Here is a 13415-nt window from a genome sequence, read left to right on the forward strand (position 1 = left end):
GTGAGTGACCAGCTATGCATATGCTGGAACCTCTGCACACCACTGAAGCCCTGGGGCCCCAAGCAGAGCGTCTGGGAGGTGTGGCTGGAGTCACACCTGGCCACTTGCGGGCCTGGTCACAGAACCTCTCAGGCCCCAACTCTGTACCTGTACTATGGAGAGAATAATGTGTGTGCTTCCTCGAGGCTGCATGAGATTCAAGAATAGAAAGGTTTCATGAGGACAGATAGCATGTGAAAATGAGGAATTAGAAAGGTTTCAGGATTTTTTTTTTTTTTTTGTGGGTAGAAATTGCTTTTTTTTTCCCGTTCAAACTTTATCAAATGGATCAGAAAGATTTCAGGATTATATGTCTTTGTCCATTAGTGAATACAATGTCAAACGCCGGTAGTATTTCTTGATGTTCAACTTCTTCAGAATCAGTCACACATATCAGCGATCTCCCAAATCCTGCAGTCCTGCTTCATTGTTACAAGGTCTCACTAAGGTGCTCTGCTTACTGGAATAAAAGGCTGAAGAAAACAGGGAAAATAGGTTCCTTTCAAACATTATGATAGTTAATGACTTAGACCTTCACGCTCATGTCCTGATGACGTTTCACTCGGTAAATGCCACACCAGACTCCGACGTGCCTCCCAGAGCAGCCCAGCCCTGCTGCACCTCGCCTCTTGCACACTGCCGAGATCTGGCCCTTGTTCCCGTCCTCACCTCGCCCTGAGCTGAAGGCGGGGTGTTGGCATGGCCGCCTTTGCTACTGCCCAGGGAGAAGCTGCCATGGCCCCCGGAGGTCAGGTCAAACGCAGCAGGACCCTAAGGAGGCTGTCGCTCACCCTGACACACACTCTGTAACAGGCTCGGCCCACAAGCCCGCCTTAGAGGACTTCCCCTGGCCAAGCCACCTGCCCTGTTTTGTTGTGTTTCTTTGCTCTCGGTCAGCTTAGAAGATGCTGTCTTCCGTTTGTCTCACCACCCTCCTCTCCCGATTCTTCCTGAATCGGGATTGTACCTCCTCAGCCCACCAGCTTCACTTCAGACCCTTGTCTTCTGGGCCAACCTAGAAGAACCTCGGCTAAAACACGTGCTCAGGTGGCAGATTGGAAAAGGGCTTTGATGATCTCCATGAAATGTTGCACAGGAATAGATATCAAAGGCATCATGGATAGAGCTAGTCAGTGCGATTGCTTCTTGGCTTCCGGGAATCCAGGACTCTCACCTCTCCCCTCACAGCTCAGCACTGAAAATCTGGCCAATAAGCAGTTGTCGAGTGATTGAACACATGAAAGTGTATGGATGTGTAAGCCTTGTTGAAACCGAGAGCTCATCTAATTTTCATCAACTGCATTTGGCTGGGCATATTCAGTAAAATGTTCAATAATTGGTTAAAGGGGAAGAAATTAGTTTCTCCTGCATGACTTTTCTTTTCCCCTTCTTCCTCATTAAGGGATCCGTGGCTTCTTGATTTCTTTCCATGGCTGTCTCTCACATGTGTTTTCCTAAGAGCGTAACTGTTCCCTCTTTGTTGCTAGCTTTATTGACCTTTCTGTTTTATTGACATCTGTTTTGAGCTCATCTTCATTTCCAAGATAAGCGTTGAAACTTTGCAGTCTGCGTTGGATGGCTCCATCTATCTTGTGCTTGATGCTAGAAGGGAAGACAGATTTAAAGCCTTCTGTGTCGGCTTTAAACTTTTCACTGAACTCTCATTTCAGGAAAGTGCGGTGACAGAGTGTTGCTCCCACTTCCTTGGAAACAGAGCTGAAAAAGTTGGTATGGTTTCCAAACAGCCACCAGATATGTGGTTGTCAGAAGTTCCATTTTTATCTCCATTTGCATTAATATCACAGTTGATCGCTTTGCTTCCCATCTACTCTTTAGGGATCAAATAGACACAAGGAGGAAGAAATGTTCCCCCCTTTCCTGGGGTCACCCCTGTCAGCAGTGGGGAACAAAGTGCACCTTGGTATTCTCACTGCCTCAGCAGCTTTGCAGCAACAGAATCCCTCTCCACAATATATGGGTGCATTTAATTTGCAAACATAAATAACAAAAGTTATTTTGAGAAACATATGTTCAGAAATAGATCTGTATTTCCATTCGGCCTCTTTTCCCCTAACATTTCACAGAGCTCTAGCCAGGTTGCATATGTAGCTTGGTATTTATTTTTGTTACTTGCCTATCAAGCAGTTTTAATGTCACTATAGAATCTATTTCAAAAATAGTCCTAAATTTCCTTGCCAGAATTTTGGCAGTTTTCTTTTCTTTTTTTTTAACTTCTAATTTGTTTGTGATTTTATTTTCTTCGTTGTTTGGATTTTTTTCTTTGTATAAGGTAATCTAAATATTTTTTCTAAATTGCCAACAAATTACCCTGAAACAAAGACAGAATCAAAACCTTAAAAAGATGTTGTGGGGCTGGGGATCTAGCCCAGTGGTGCCGCCGCCTGCCTTGCAAGTGCAAGATCCAGAGTTTGAACCCCGGTCCAAAAAAAAAAACATGTTGTGGATTTCTATTTCCGACAACACAGAAGAACAAGTGCCTTAATGCCTCCCTGCTACAAAAGTGAATTCGAAGTATTGGTCGAAATGTTGACAGCCAAAGAGGTATATAGAATAGCGAGGCCAGTTTTCACTTTGGGGCATTTGCCAAATGGGTGGAACCCACCTTGACTAGAGAGTCTCTTACAGCACTAGAAGCTCAGAGAGCCAAAGGAAACAAGAACAGAAAAGGCAGAACTATAATACAAAAAAAAAAAAATGACAGATTGTCGGAGCTGGGGATGTACTCAGTAGCACCACACCTGCCTGGCAAGCACAAGGTCCTAAATTCAATCCCTGGTATGGGGTGCAGGGCAGACCAGATTGTCAAAACCCTAACAGTAGGGGATGATTGTAGCTCAGTGGTACAGCGTGTTTAGCATGCATGGGGCCCTGGGCTCAATCTCCAGCACCAAAACAGAAGGGGAATTGGGGCTGTATGGCGTAAGGGGTGTCGCTCAGTGGCAGAGTGCTTGCCTAGCATGCTCCGGGGCCCTGGATCTGAAGAAAGACAAAAAAAAAAAAAGAGTCTGGCAATAGCAGTAGTTTCAACGAAACTGAACAGACTAACTGCTCCACTTGAAATACAAGCTTGTCGTATTAGACTGTTTTTTGAGATATGTTGCATTGTGTCAAACATAGTGCACTACCCAGCAGTTTTCCACTCTGCCTCGGGAGGCTGCCCCGTCCAAACTGCTGTGCCCATGGCGTACAGCTGAGCTCAGTGAGGGGCCACGCATGAGGAGAACAGAGGGCAGGACTAGGTGCTTTTGATGACTTAGTCACTCCTTGAGGCTTCGGCACCTAGCATCCCTCCCTGTTGGTCTCTGTTGTGGACAGTATTAGTCCCAAGAACAGTGTCACCTCCCTCCCCAGTAGCTCCCTCTGCACGTTTGTAAATAGTCTCTTTCCTAAAGCTTCCTTGGATTACTTAGTGTAATTGTATTGTGTGCATCCTGCTAAAATTGTTATAACCATACCCAAGAATGTTGTCTGAAACATCAGAAAACAGAAAAGTGAAATACAAAGTGTATGGGAAAACGTATACCGTACAAATAAAAACCAGAAGACAGATGGCATCGTTATATTAGCATCAGATAAACTGAAACGTTATGGTAAGAAGCATCTCTAGAGCTCTGAGTCAGCACCCTGTGTGTACCAATAGATTGTTACTACACACTGCAAAGGCCTCCGTTCAATTTCGTAAGTTCCACTTTTATGACTTTATGTAATCCATGACATAGGGTTAAGCTATGTAAAGCAAAGACTTGTTTAAACTACTTGTTTGCAGCTAGGAAAAGACCAACAGACTGGGAGCAGATTTAGCATACTTCAAATATACTGAATAGATAAAACAGCAAAAAATCCAAAGAACAGAAGATTTGAATGTCATATTCCATTTGTTCTGGAAAACCAGTGGATTCTTTGGTTGTTGGGTACAATTTCCATTATGTCCATTATATCTGAAGTATCCATTTTGGTATTCAAGTCTTCTAAAGTCGCGGTGAGACAGTTATCTTTTGTACTTGCATTTCCAGTTTAGATGTCATGTTAAGCATGTAAATTAAGATGAAAGGAAATGAAGTCAGTTGAAGTGAAATAAGCCAGACTCAAGAAGTTAAACCTCACATGTCTTCTTATATTGGAAACCAAAGAAAGGGAGGGAAGGAGAAAAGAAGCTAGAAGGTAGACTTTTGGAGATGGTGGAGGGGATTGGTGCAGGGAAGGAGAAAGGGGGAAAAGGGGGATCAAAACAAGAAAGATGTTATTTGGATGTGTGTGTGCCAGGTTCCCCTCAAATGGACCTCACTATCCGTATTACTAACACGCACTAATTAAAAAAAGAAGCGTTGTTAAAATAGCAGAAATTAATGAAAGAGGAAACAAACATGTAGACGAGATCACAAATTGGTTCTTTGAAGAAATTAATAAAATTAATAAACCTCTAGAAATGCCAGTTAAAGAAAAAGCTGAAAATACCATATAATTTCAAAAATGAAACGAGGAACATTATTATAGATCTTGTGTTTATTGAAATTATTGTGAGGTTATTTACTATAAACAACTTTGTGACCAAAAAAAGTAACTCTTAAGTGAAAGGAACAAATTCCAAGAAAAAATGTAACTTGGCAAGATTGAAACAAGTTGAAGTAAGAATTAGCATTTTCCTATAATTTAAAGAGAACTCGAGGCCAGACAGAGTCACAGGCAAGTCCTACGGAACATATAAATGGAAGAAATAATTTCACTATCTCTTCCAGACAGTAAAAGAAGAGGGAAACAGCCCCCAGTTATTTTGGTAAAGCCAGTATATCCTTGATCCCAAAGCCAAACAGCACATTTTAAGAATGCAGAATTTTCAGCCAACTCACTGAAGAAATATGAAAATTTGCAGTCCGATATCAACAAACTAAATCCAGTAATATTAAAAAATAACATGCTCTGGTGTTCATTTCCTGCCTTATTCAGTATTCCATACTATTTCCTCTATTAGCCAATAGAGGAATCTTTTTGCCATTCTTTGATTTTTTTAAAATTTTTTGCTCTAGACATTACAGTATGCACCCTTAATCTAGTACAGTTTATTCAAAATTAATAGTGAAAGGCCTCATATTTCAAGAATGTAAGAACCTTAAACAGTATAACATCTTTCTCCCTGCTACTTTATTTGTGTGTGCTAATGCTGTATATTTTACTTTTGTGAAAGTTACAAACTGTCTTACAGTGATTTTTTTTTTTTTTTTTTTGCTTTAAACCATCTTTTTTCTCTTAAAGAAGTTGAGAGGGAAAAAGGCTACTCTTGAGGTTTACCTACATATTTACCATTTCCCGTGTTCTTTCATCTTTCCTGTAGATCTGAATTCTCATCTGGTATAATTTTCCCCCAGCTTGAAGGATTTCCTTTACCATTTCTTGTCAAGCTGGTTTTCTGGCAGTGAATTTGCTCAGCTTTGATTTATTTGAAAATGTCACTATTTCAACTCATTTTAAATGATATTTTCATTGGCTATAGAATTCCAGCTCAGCGGTATTTTCTTTCAGCAGTTTCATCTGACCTGCATTGTTTTTTATGGAAAATGTTTACATTTACCGCATAAATGTTTTTTTACATCGGAGCCCACTGGTATACCATAGTTTTTCCTTCCCCATATTATACAAGCTTGCAAGTTCGCTATATACAAAACCAGTAAGCAAACAAGAATTATTTCCATATTCCAGAAACACAACAGAACTTCTAATAGCTTTTTAGTGCCTCATTATTAAATATGAAAGGATACCTGTAAATCATCAGACATTTGAGGATATTACCTGACATTAAAGCAGAAACAAACTCTTGACAGAGAATAAACTTGGAGAGGAAACAATGGAGACAGCAAAAGAATATTTCGGGACACTACAATTGATGTCCTCAGGGAAGAGAAAATATTTTTATCTGTGAAATAGAAGCAGGCTATTAGGTTTTTAATAAAGAACTCAGATGAACTGGATAAATGCCTTAAATGTTTAAATATGTGGCAAAATTAAAAATTCAAGCTGGATGCTGTGGCACATGACTGTAGTTGTAGTTACTCAGAAGGCTGAGGCAGGAGGATCACTTAAACGCATAGGTTCAAGACAAGTCTGGACAACGTTGTGAGATGGCCACCTTCATCCTCCAGAAATTCAGTAGGTAAGTTAGAGGGCAGACTTTAAGAAGTCTCCCAGAATGTGAAATAAGGGTTGAGGGGAGCTCCAGGTATTTAGCTCAATGGTGCCACCACCTGCCTTGCAAGTGCAAGGTCCTGAGTTCGATCCCTGGTATCCCCCCAAAAAACGTTAAGGGGAGATGCTAAGTCATCACCCAGTGAGAATGTGTGTTAGACGAACATTGAGAGGAGAGTGGGAGGGAGGTGTGAGTCTGTGAAGATTGTGTGCGAACTGGGTTCTCAGCGTCCTAGTTGAGAAATCTTCAGATGCTGTTTAAAATCAGGAAGTTGGAACACAGTGTATGAACATTCTTACACAGTGAGGCGGGGGTAAATGCTAGGGAAATCCTGTCAGTGTTAAAAGAGGCTGGCGGAGATGGGGGGGCTGTGAAGTAGAGAGGAGTGAACAAGTGTGTTATTACCATGGAGTGCTGACTTTTCTGTTAACTTACTACCTCGGAAAAAACTGAAAAATCTTAAAAGATGATACTCTGGTTTCCTGCCTAACCTTGTGCCTGTTGTACAGGGAAGTGACAGTTCCGTACTGAATATATACAGTGATCCCCCTTACCCACGTGAGGGACAACTGTGGCTTCACTTACCCATGGTCAATCACGTTCTGGAAACATCAGTGAAAAATCCCAGAAATAACAACTCCATTCCGATCTCGTGCTGTTCTGAGCAGGGTTCTAAGCTCTTGTGTCGTCCTGCTCCATCCAACGCAGGACAAGACCCCTCCTTTTACCCACCACATCCACACCCCCCCCCATTCACCCACCTGTCTCTTAGTAGCCCTTGAGGTTGTCAGATCCACTATCGATTCTGCAGCACTAGGGTCCAAGTGACTTTTATAAATAATGGCCCCAGAGCACAAGGGTAATAATGCTGGAGCTCCAGAAGTGCCAAAGAGGAGCTGTAAAGTACTTCCTTTAAGTGTAAATGTGAAAGTTCTTGACTTCGTAAGGAAAGAAAAATTCATATGCTGAGGTGACTAAGATCTACAGTAAAAAAAAAAAACTTCTACCTGTGGAAAAGGAAAAATGAGTTCGTATTAGCTTTGCATTCACACCCCAAACTGCAGAAGTTACAATCAGAGTGCAAGGGAAGAGCTTGGTTAAGAAGGCAGAGACATGTGCGCGCGCGCGCATGTGTGCGTGTGCAGAAAGAGCAGCATGCACGGGTTCATTGCTGCCTGCTGTCCCAGGGTCTCCTAGAATCCGACAAGGCGGCACTCCTGTATCTGTTTCTGTGTTTCACCCAAATAAAAACCGGACCTTGGGATTCCTGGCTCCTGTCCCTGACACTTAAAATACCATCTTTTAGAGGGGCTACAGCTATAAGAGCACAAGGAAGACACTTCCATGTCACCTTGCTCACTCTGAGGATGTGTGTGTGCTCACATGTGTGCACCGTGGTTATACATGTGTGCACCTGTGTGCCCCTTATCCTCCCTTCCAAGCCATTTCCTAGATCCCTTTATGTTCCTCTTTCTTAGTTGCCATAACATGGACTTAAAGTGAAAATTTCAAATTATGTATTAATTTTATTGAGTTAATCCTAGGATCACTGGATATTATGTGTATAATATACGTGCAGTATTTTTTACCAACAGCTGTATTGAGGTATAATTCATGCTATAAAATTCACCCTTTTAAAGTGTCCTTATAGTTTGTTTGTTTGTTTGTTTTCTGCAAATAGACAGGAGCCTTCTTTGTTTCTCCAGCCAGACCTCTTCATTAAACTTTCTGCCTTAACTATCGCCCTCAGGTGATTGGTCCCCTGCCCTCCAGAGGGAGAAACTTCCCATGGGAGCATTAGACTGGAACATGCTGGCTTGATTTCCGGTCTTTCTGCATTTAGGGTATTTCAGCTAAAACATTTCTTCCTGCATGTTTTAAATATGGGAGCATGGGGAGCAAATTCATAAATTCTTTATTGCTAAAAACTTCGAGTATGGCCAAGAAAGCCTAGGAATTCAAAGTATGATTAGCTCGTAGTCCTTAATCCAACAAAACCTTTCACCCATCCCTAACTGTGTTGTCTCCAGTTGTAAATTCTCCGCTCAAGAATCTTTAATGTTGAGTTCAAAACGCCAGGCAGAGAAAAGCTTCATCACTGAGGGTATTTGCCTATTGTCGAATTCAACTGTAGTCCTCCCTTAATTCTGGTTCTTTCTTTGAATCCTGGAATAATCCTGTCTGCTCATTAGGAATTTAATGCTTCGAGGGGAAATGCGGCAGTGGAGACAGTGAATGACATAAAGCCGTTCACTGGCAGCCTCTGAAGGCATTGGCCTCGGATTCCCCTCTGCTGCTCGCCGGGACAGTCACCCGGGCTCCGCTGTTGACATCTGGGGGTTGGCAGTGTGGTCCAATTGTTTAAGCAGGTGGATTTGCAGTTCTTTCTTCTACATCTCGGGAATCTGGTGGCAAAAAGGCCAAAGAATTTGGATTTGGGAATCTTTTAAGACCTGCTCCTGGAAACCTAGGAATTCGTGGTGCTAACTGGGTTTTTGTCACAGTAACCCTGAAGCAGCCTGCCACGTACTGTGGATTCATACTAACACAGTGTATGACATGCTGTGCCCAAAGCAGGGCCGACGTTGTACAATGCTGCCACCTCTACGTGGCAGTTCCGTAGAGAGTGACTCGCAGGGCCTGGGTGCCCCTGCATGTGATCTGCCTTCTCTAACTCGGTTCTTCCGCACTCACGCGTCTTATTCCCCAGCCAGAGTAGATCCCTGGGGGAGACCAAGTGCAAAGGGAGCTGGCCCTGGTGAGCCTCATCTGGCGCGTGCATGTGTGTGTGTGTGTGTGTGTGTGTGCACGCATGTGTGTGCCTGAGCATCCTGAAGACGGGCTCAGAGCAGCTCCTTCCTCGTGTCCCTGCCTTGATCTGTTGTGCCAAGATGTGCATGTCTGACCCTCATGACTCAGTAAAGCTGGGGTGGGCACTGGGGAAAGGAACTGTGTGTTGTGTAGGAGGTGATTCTAACAAGAGACTGACGCTCCGGGCGGCCTGTGCTCATTCGCTGGGCCGTTTTGGACTCAAGCCTCGTGTGGTGATGAGCACTGTGTGTGGTTGTGTGGCAGCCTGGGTCCAGAGCCTTAAGAGTTTCTTGTTGTCTGACCCTGTGGTTCCCCTTGAGGGTCTCTCCAGAGATAATCATAGAGATAGTAGCGAAAATGTTTCTGGCAAACACACACACACACACACACACACACACACATATAATTACATACATACATATACACACACATACACACCCACAAAGGGGTGCTGCCGGGTGAGCCTCATCTGGCGCGTGCATGTGTGTGTGTGTGTGTGTGTGTGTGCACGCATGTGTGTGCCTGAGCATCCTGAAGACGGGCTCAGAGCAGCTCCTTCCTCGTGTCCCTGCCTTGATCTGTTGTGCCAAGATGTGCATGTCTGACCCTCATGACTCAGTAAAGCTGGGGTGGGCACTGGGGAAAGGAACTGTGTGTTGTGTAGGAGGTGATTCTAACAAGAGACTGACGCTCCGGGCGGCCTGTGCTCATTCGCTGGGCCGTTTTGGACTCAAGCCTCGTGTGGTGATGAGCACTGTGTGTGGTTGTGTGGCAGCCTGGGTCCAGAGCCTTAAGAGTTTCTTGTTGTCTGACCCTGTGGTTCCCCTTGAGGGTCTCTCCAGAGATAATCATAGAGATAGTAGCGAAAATGTTTCTGGCAAACACACACACACACACACACACACACACACATATAATTACATACATACATATACACACACATACACACCCACATATATTTTTTTAAAAGATAAAGGCAAGTGCAGCGAATGTTTTATTATAATCCATGGTGAGAAATCGGTTAAAGAGATGGTTACATTGATATGGTGAAATATTTTCCTGTCAAAAAACCTGATATTTAAAACATTCATTCATTCATTCCACATTTATTCAGCACCTACTAGAAACTTGCCACGTACTGAAACTAATGCAGCAGATAAAATATAGACATGCTGTTCCCTAAAAGCAGGGAACAAGTAAATGCATAACTTCTGAATGGGATCAACAGGACACATGGAGTGAGAAAAGGAGAGAATGACACACTATGAAAAATACACATAAAAGACCAGGAGAAAATATGCCAGAAGAGTCATAGATGGATTTACTTCTTTATATGTTTCACTCTTTAATAATTTGTCTCCTTTTATAACTAGGGAAAAATAACTCTTTTAAAAGTCACACTTTAAATTCACACCATACATTTTATGTCATGAGTTATTTTTATGTCTTATGAAGGCAGGAAACTAAAGTGACTCCCTTGGTTTTCTTAGGTGAAAAGAGCACTGAAATATGATAAAAAGGAAAAGAAATGTGTTCAAATTTGCCCTTGTCTAAACCATAAGCTCAGGTCAAGTTTTCCCCATCACACCTGCTGGGAAAGGAAAGCTCACCTTCCGGGCCCGTGAGAAAGCAGCTGCTCGGATCCCAGTGCCCTCTTCCCCGCCAGGTCTTTTGTTTGGGCTGCAGTTTTTCAGTCGGCTGTGCTGCTTCTTAGCAGGCCACTTGGGCCCTCAGAGGCCCTCATAAATAGCTTGAAGCTAGAGAGAAGAAACCAAACTACAAAGCAGGTGTGCGCAGAACACCTTCTCTTTTCACCTGGGCTTGTTTCAGCTGTGGCTGTGATGTGCTTTTATGCATCTTTGAAGACTTGACACTTGTTCTCAGCAAGTATTTTTGGTAAACTTCTGAGCTCATAACTTGCTTCAAGTGTTATCGCAGCACAAAGGTGTTTAGCTCTCCATCGTATGAAAAAATGCTCAACTTCTCCCAGAGGAGAAATGCCAAGTTAACCCATCTGCAGTGACTGCATTGGTGGCCCAGCCACAGCACCAGGCAGGGAGCAGACACATTTCCTTTTCTGCCAGTCTCACTGGCCTGGAGATTGACTTGCAAACTACCAGGTGATCTGCTCATCAGCTTTTATTTAACACTTAGGTGGCAGCTCCTGTAGCTAAGTGTTCCAAGTGCTTTGTTTACTCTCCCACACAACTCTTTGAGGTGGAATTATTATCAGCCCTAATCTCTAGGTGTGGAAATGGAAAAACATAGATTTTGAACTTGCCCAAAGGTCACCCAGCTAAAGGGGGGCAGAGCCAGGATTCAGGCCATTTTGCTCCAGAGTCCTTGCTCAGTCTATGCGTAACCAAGGTTACACCACATGTCCCAGGACTACGGCACTGTTGGTAATTGCAAATGTTTGGAAATAATCTAAATGCCTCTCAGTAGGAGATTGTTTAGGTAAGTCACACTACATTTCTCCAGCATCCTTCCAGCAAGCGAATAACCACCAAGATACTTTGTTAATGGAGAAACAGAATGTAGAAAGAGCTACAAAATGTGTTCATAAAGGGAAGGGGGAAGAATATATATGTTCATTTTTGCTTGAATAAGATAAAACATTTCTGGAAGGATAGAGGAGAAAGAAAGGCCTGACGTCACCTATGGGGAGAGAGACCGTGACCAGGAGCTGGGGGAGAGAGATTTTCACTGCATCCCCTTTCATACACGTAGAGTGTGAGCCCTCCTTGTGTATTTCTTATTCAGAAACATAAAAGCCTTGCATACTGCTGCTTTTTAATATTTCTTCTTTGCCCATGCAACCACTTTGTTTATAGATTTTTTTTTACACTATGTTTTGAAATTTTATATGTGAACAGGTAACGCAGTAAATGATTGTGGCTTAAAACAAAACAAAACAAAAAAGCAGGCAGTCCCCAGGGAAATAGAATAAGAATGGGGTCTCATTTTCCTTCCCAAGCCCCCACCCGCCCTACAGCTCCCTCCCGCACGACCACTGCTAGTTTCCTGGTAATTCTTTCTTCTCCCTCTCCCTCCGTTCTCTGGGAGCAAGCACCCTGATGCCGAGGGAGGAGCGGGCCCCTTTTGTCTGTCCCGCCAAAACTATATCCAAAAATAAGAATCTAATTTCAGTGAGTAGAACCTTTGTGGGTGTTTTTGGAGACATCCTATAGGGCTGAAATAAATTTCCACTCAAATTACAGCCTACAGAGCCCTGGTCTCCATCCCTGAGTCATTATACTCCCACCCTAATCACAGTTCATCACTCAGTAGTTAAAGAGCCCAGATTCCATTGCGGTTTTGAAATATAGATTTAATTTGATCCTTAGAGTTGAGGATGGAGGAAGATTTGTCACCAGGATTGTGTGCTCTGCACCTGCCACTGTGCAAAGCACTCCTTGGGTTGTCGCCATCTGACGTGTAGTCTAGGTGAGGAGGTGGGGTGGGGTGGGGCTGAGTCTCCTGTATCTTAAGGAGCCAGGCCCCCTAGGAGAACATGGTCCAGTCAGGAATGTTTTTTGCTTTTTCCAAGTTGAAAGATTGGCCTACATCCTCTGTTGTTGGCCAGGCCGGAACAGACACAATACAGGTCTGACTTGGGGCAGTGTGTCAGTTTTCTGTTGCTGTAGCACAACACTGTACCTACCGCTGGGTAATTTACAAAAAGTGAAACTTTGCTTAGCTTGTGGTTCTGGAAACTGGGAAGTCAAATCAGCAGGAGCCCTCTATGCTGGGATTTAGAGAGTTTAAGAGACCCAGAATTGGAGCAAAAGACACAGTGGTACTGGCAGAGCTGCCTGTGTTGCAAAACCCAGGTCTCTACAGACAGATGGGCTGCCACCTGGAGTAAAGAGATGGGCGCCGTTAGGCTGAGTGGAGGTAAGAGACGATAAAAACGCAGTGCATACCAGAGAAGCAGAGCCATCCTTTTCCTTGCCTAAAAAGTTCTGATTGCCAAGAAACCCAGTGACAGAAAAGGAAGTAGAAGCCAGGGATTTCTCCAGATGACACAGGCAGCCACCAAAGACATTATCGACCCCAGCTGGTCACAGAGAGGGCTCGTGGACGTGGTTCCCAGTGGGTGAGAGCGAGCTTCATTTTGGCCTAATTCTGTTAGAATTAAACCCAAGGGACTGGGCATCAGTGGGTCCAGGTAGCATGAGCCTTGTGCGGGTCACCCTGGGCCCAGTGTCCTCACCTGTGCAGCAGTGACTTCCTGAACCCATTCTTGTGCTCTAGATGCTATTGTGAGAACCAGGCCTAAACTGGTGGCCTGTGGCCGTGCTGGCCCTGGATGCACGTTACTTGGCTCCTCACGTGTTTCACGGCATCAGGAGATCACGGGCTG

General features: G+C 43.7%; 1 protein-coding gene across 1 annotated transcript in view; it reads left to right on the top strand.

The window, feature by feature from the left end:
• The window catches only part of Pcsk6 (proprotein convertase subtilisin/kexin type 6), a 144021-nt gene that overhangs the window by 108473 nt on the left and 22133 nt on the right, over positions 1-13415 (top strand). The window lies entirely within an intron of this gene.

Source organism: Fukomys damarensis, unplaced genomic scaffold, assembly GCF_012274545.1.
Source record: "Fukomys damarensis isolate Sample0158 unplaced genomic scaffold, DMR_v1.0_HiC HiC_scaffold_7, whole genome shotgun sequence".
Taxonomy (NCBI): Eukaryota; Metazoa; Chordata; class Mammalia; order Rodentia; family Bathyergidae; genus Fukomys; species Fukomys damarensis.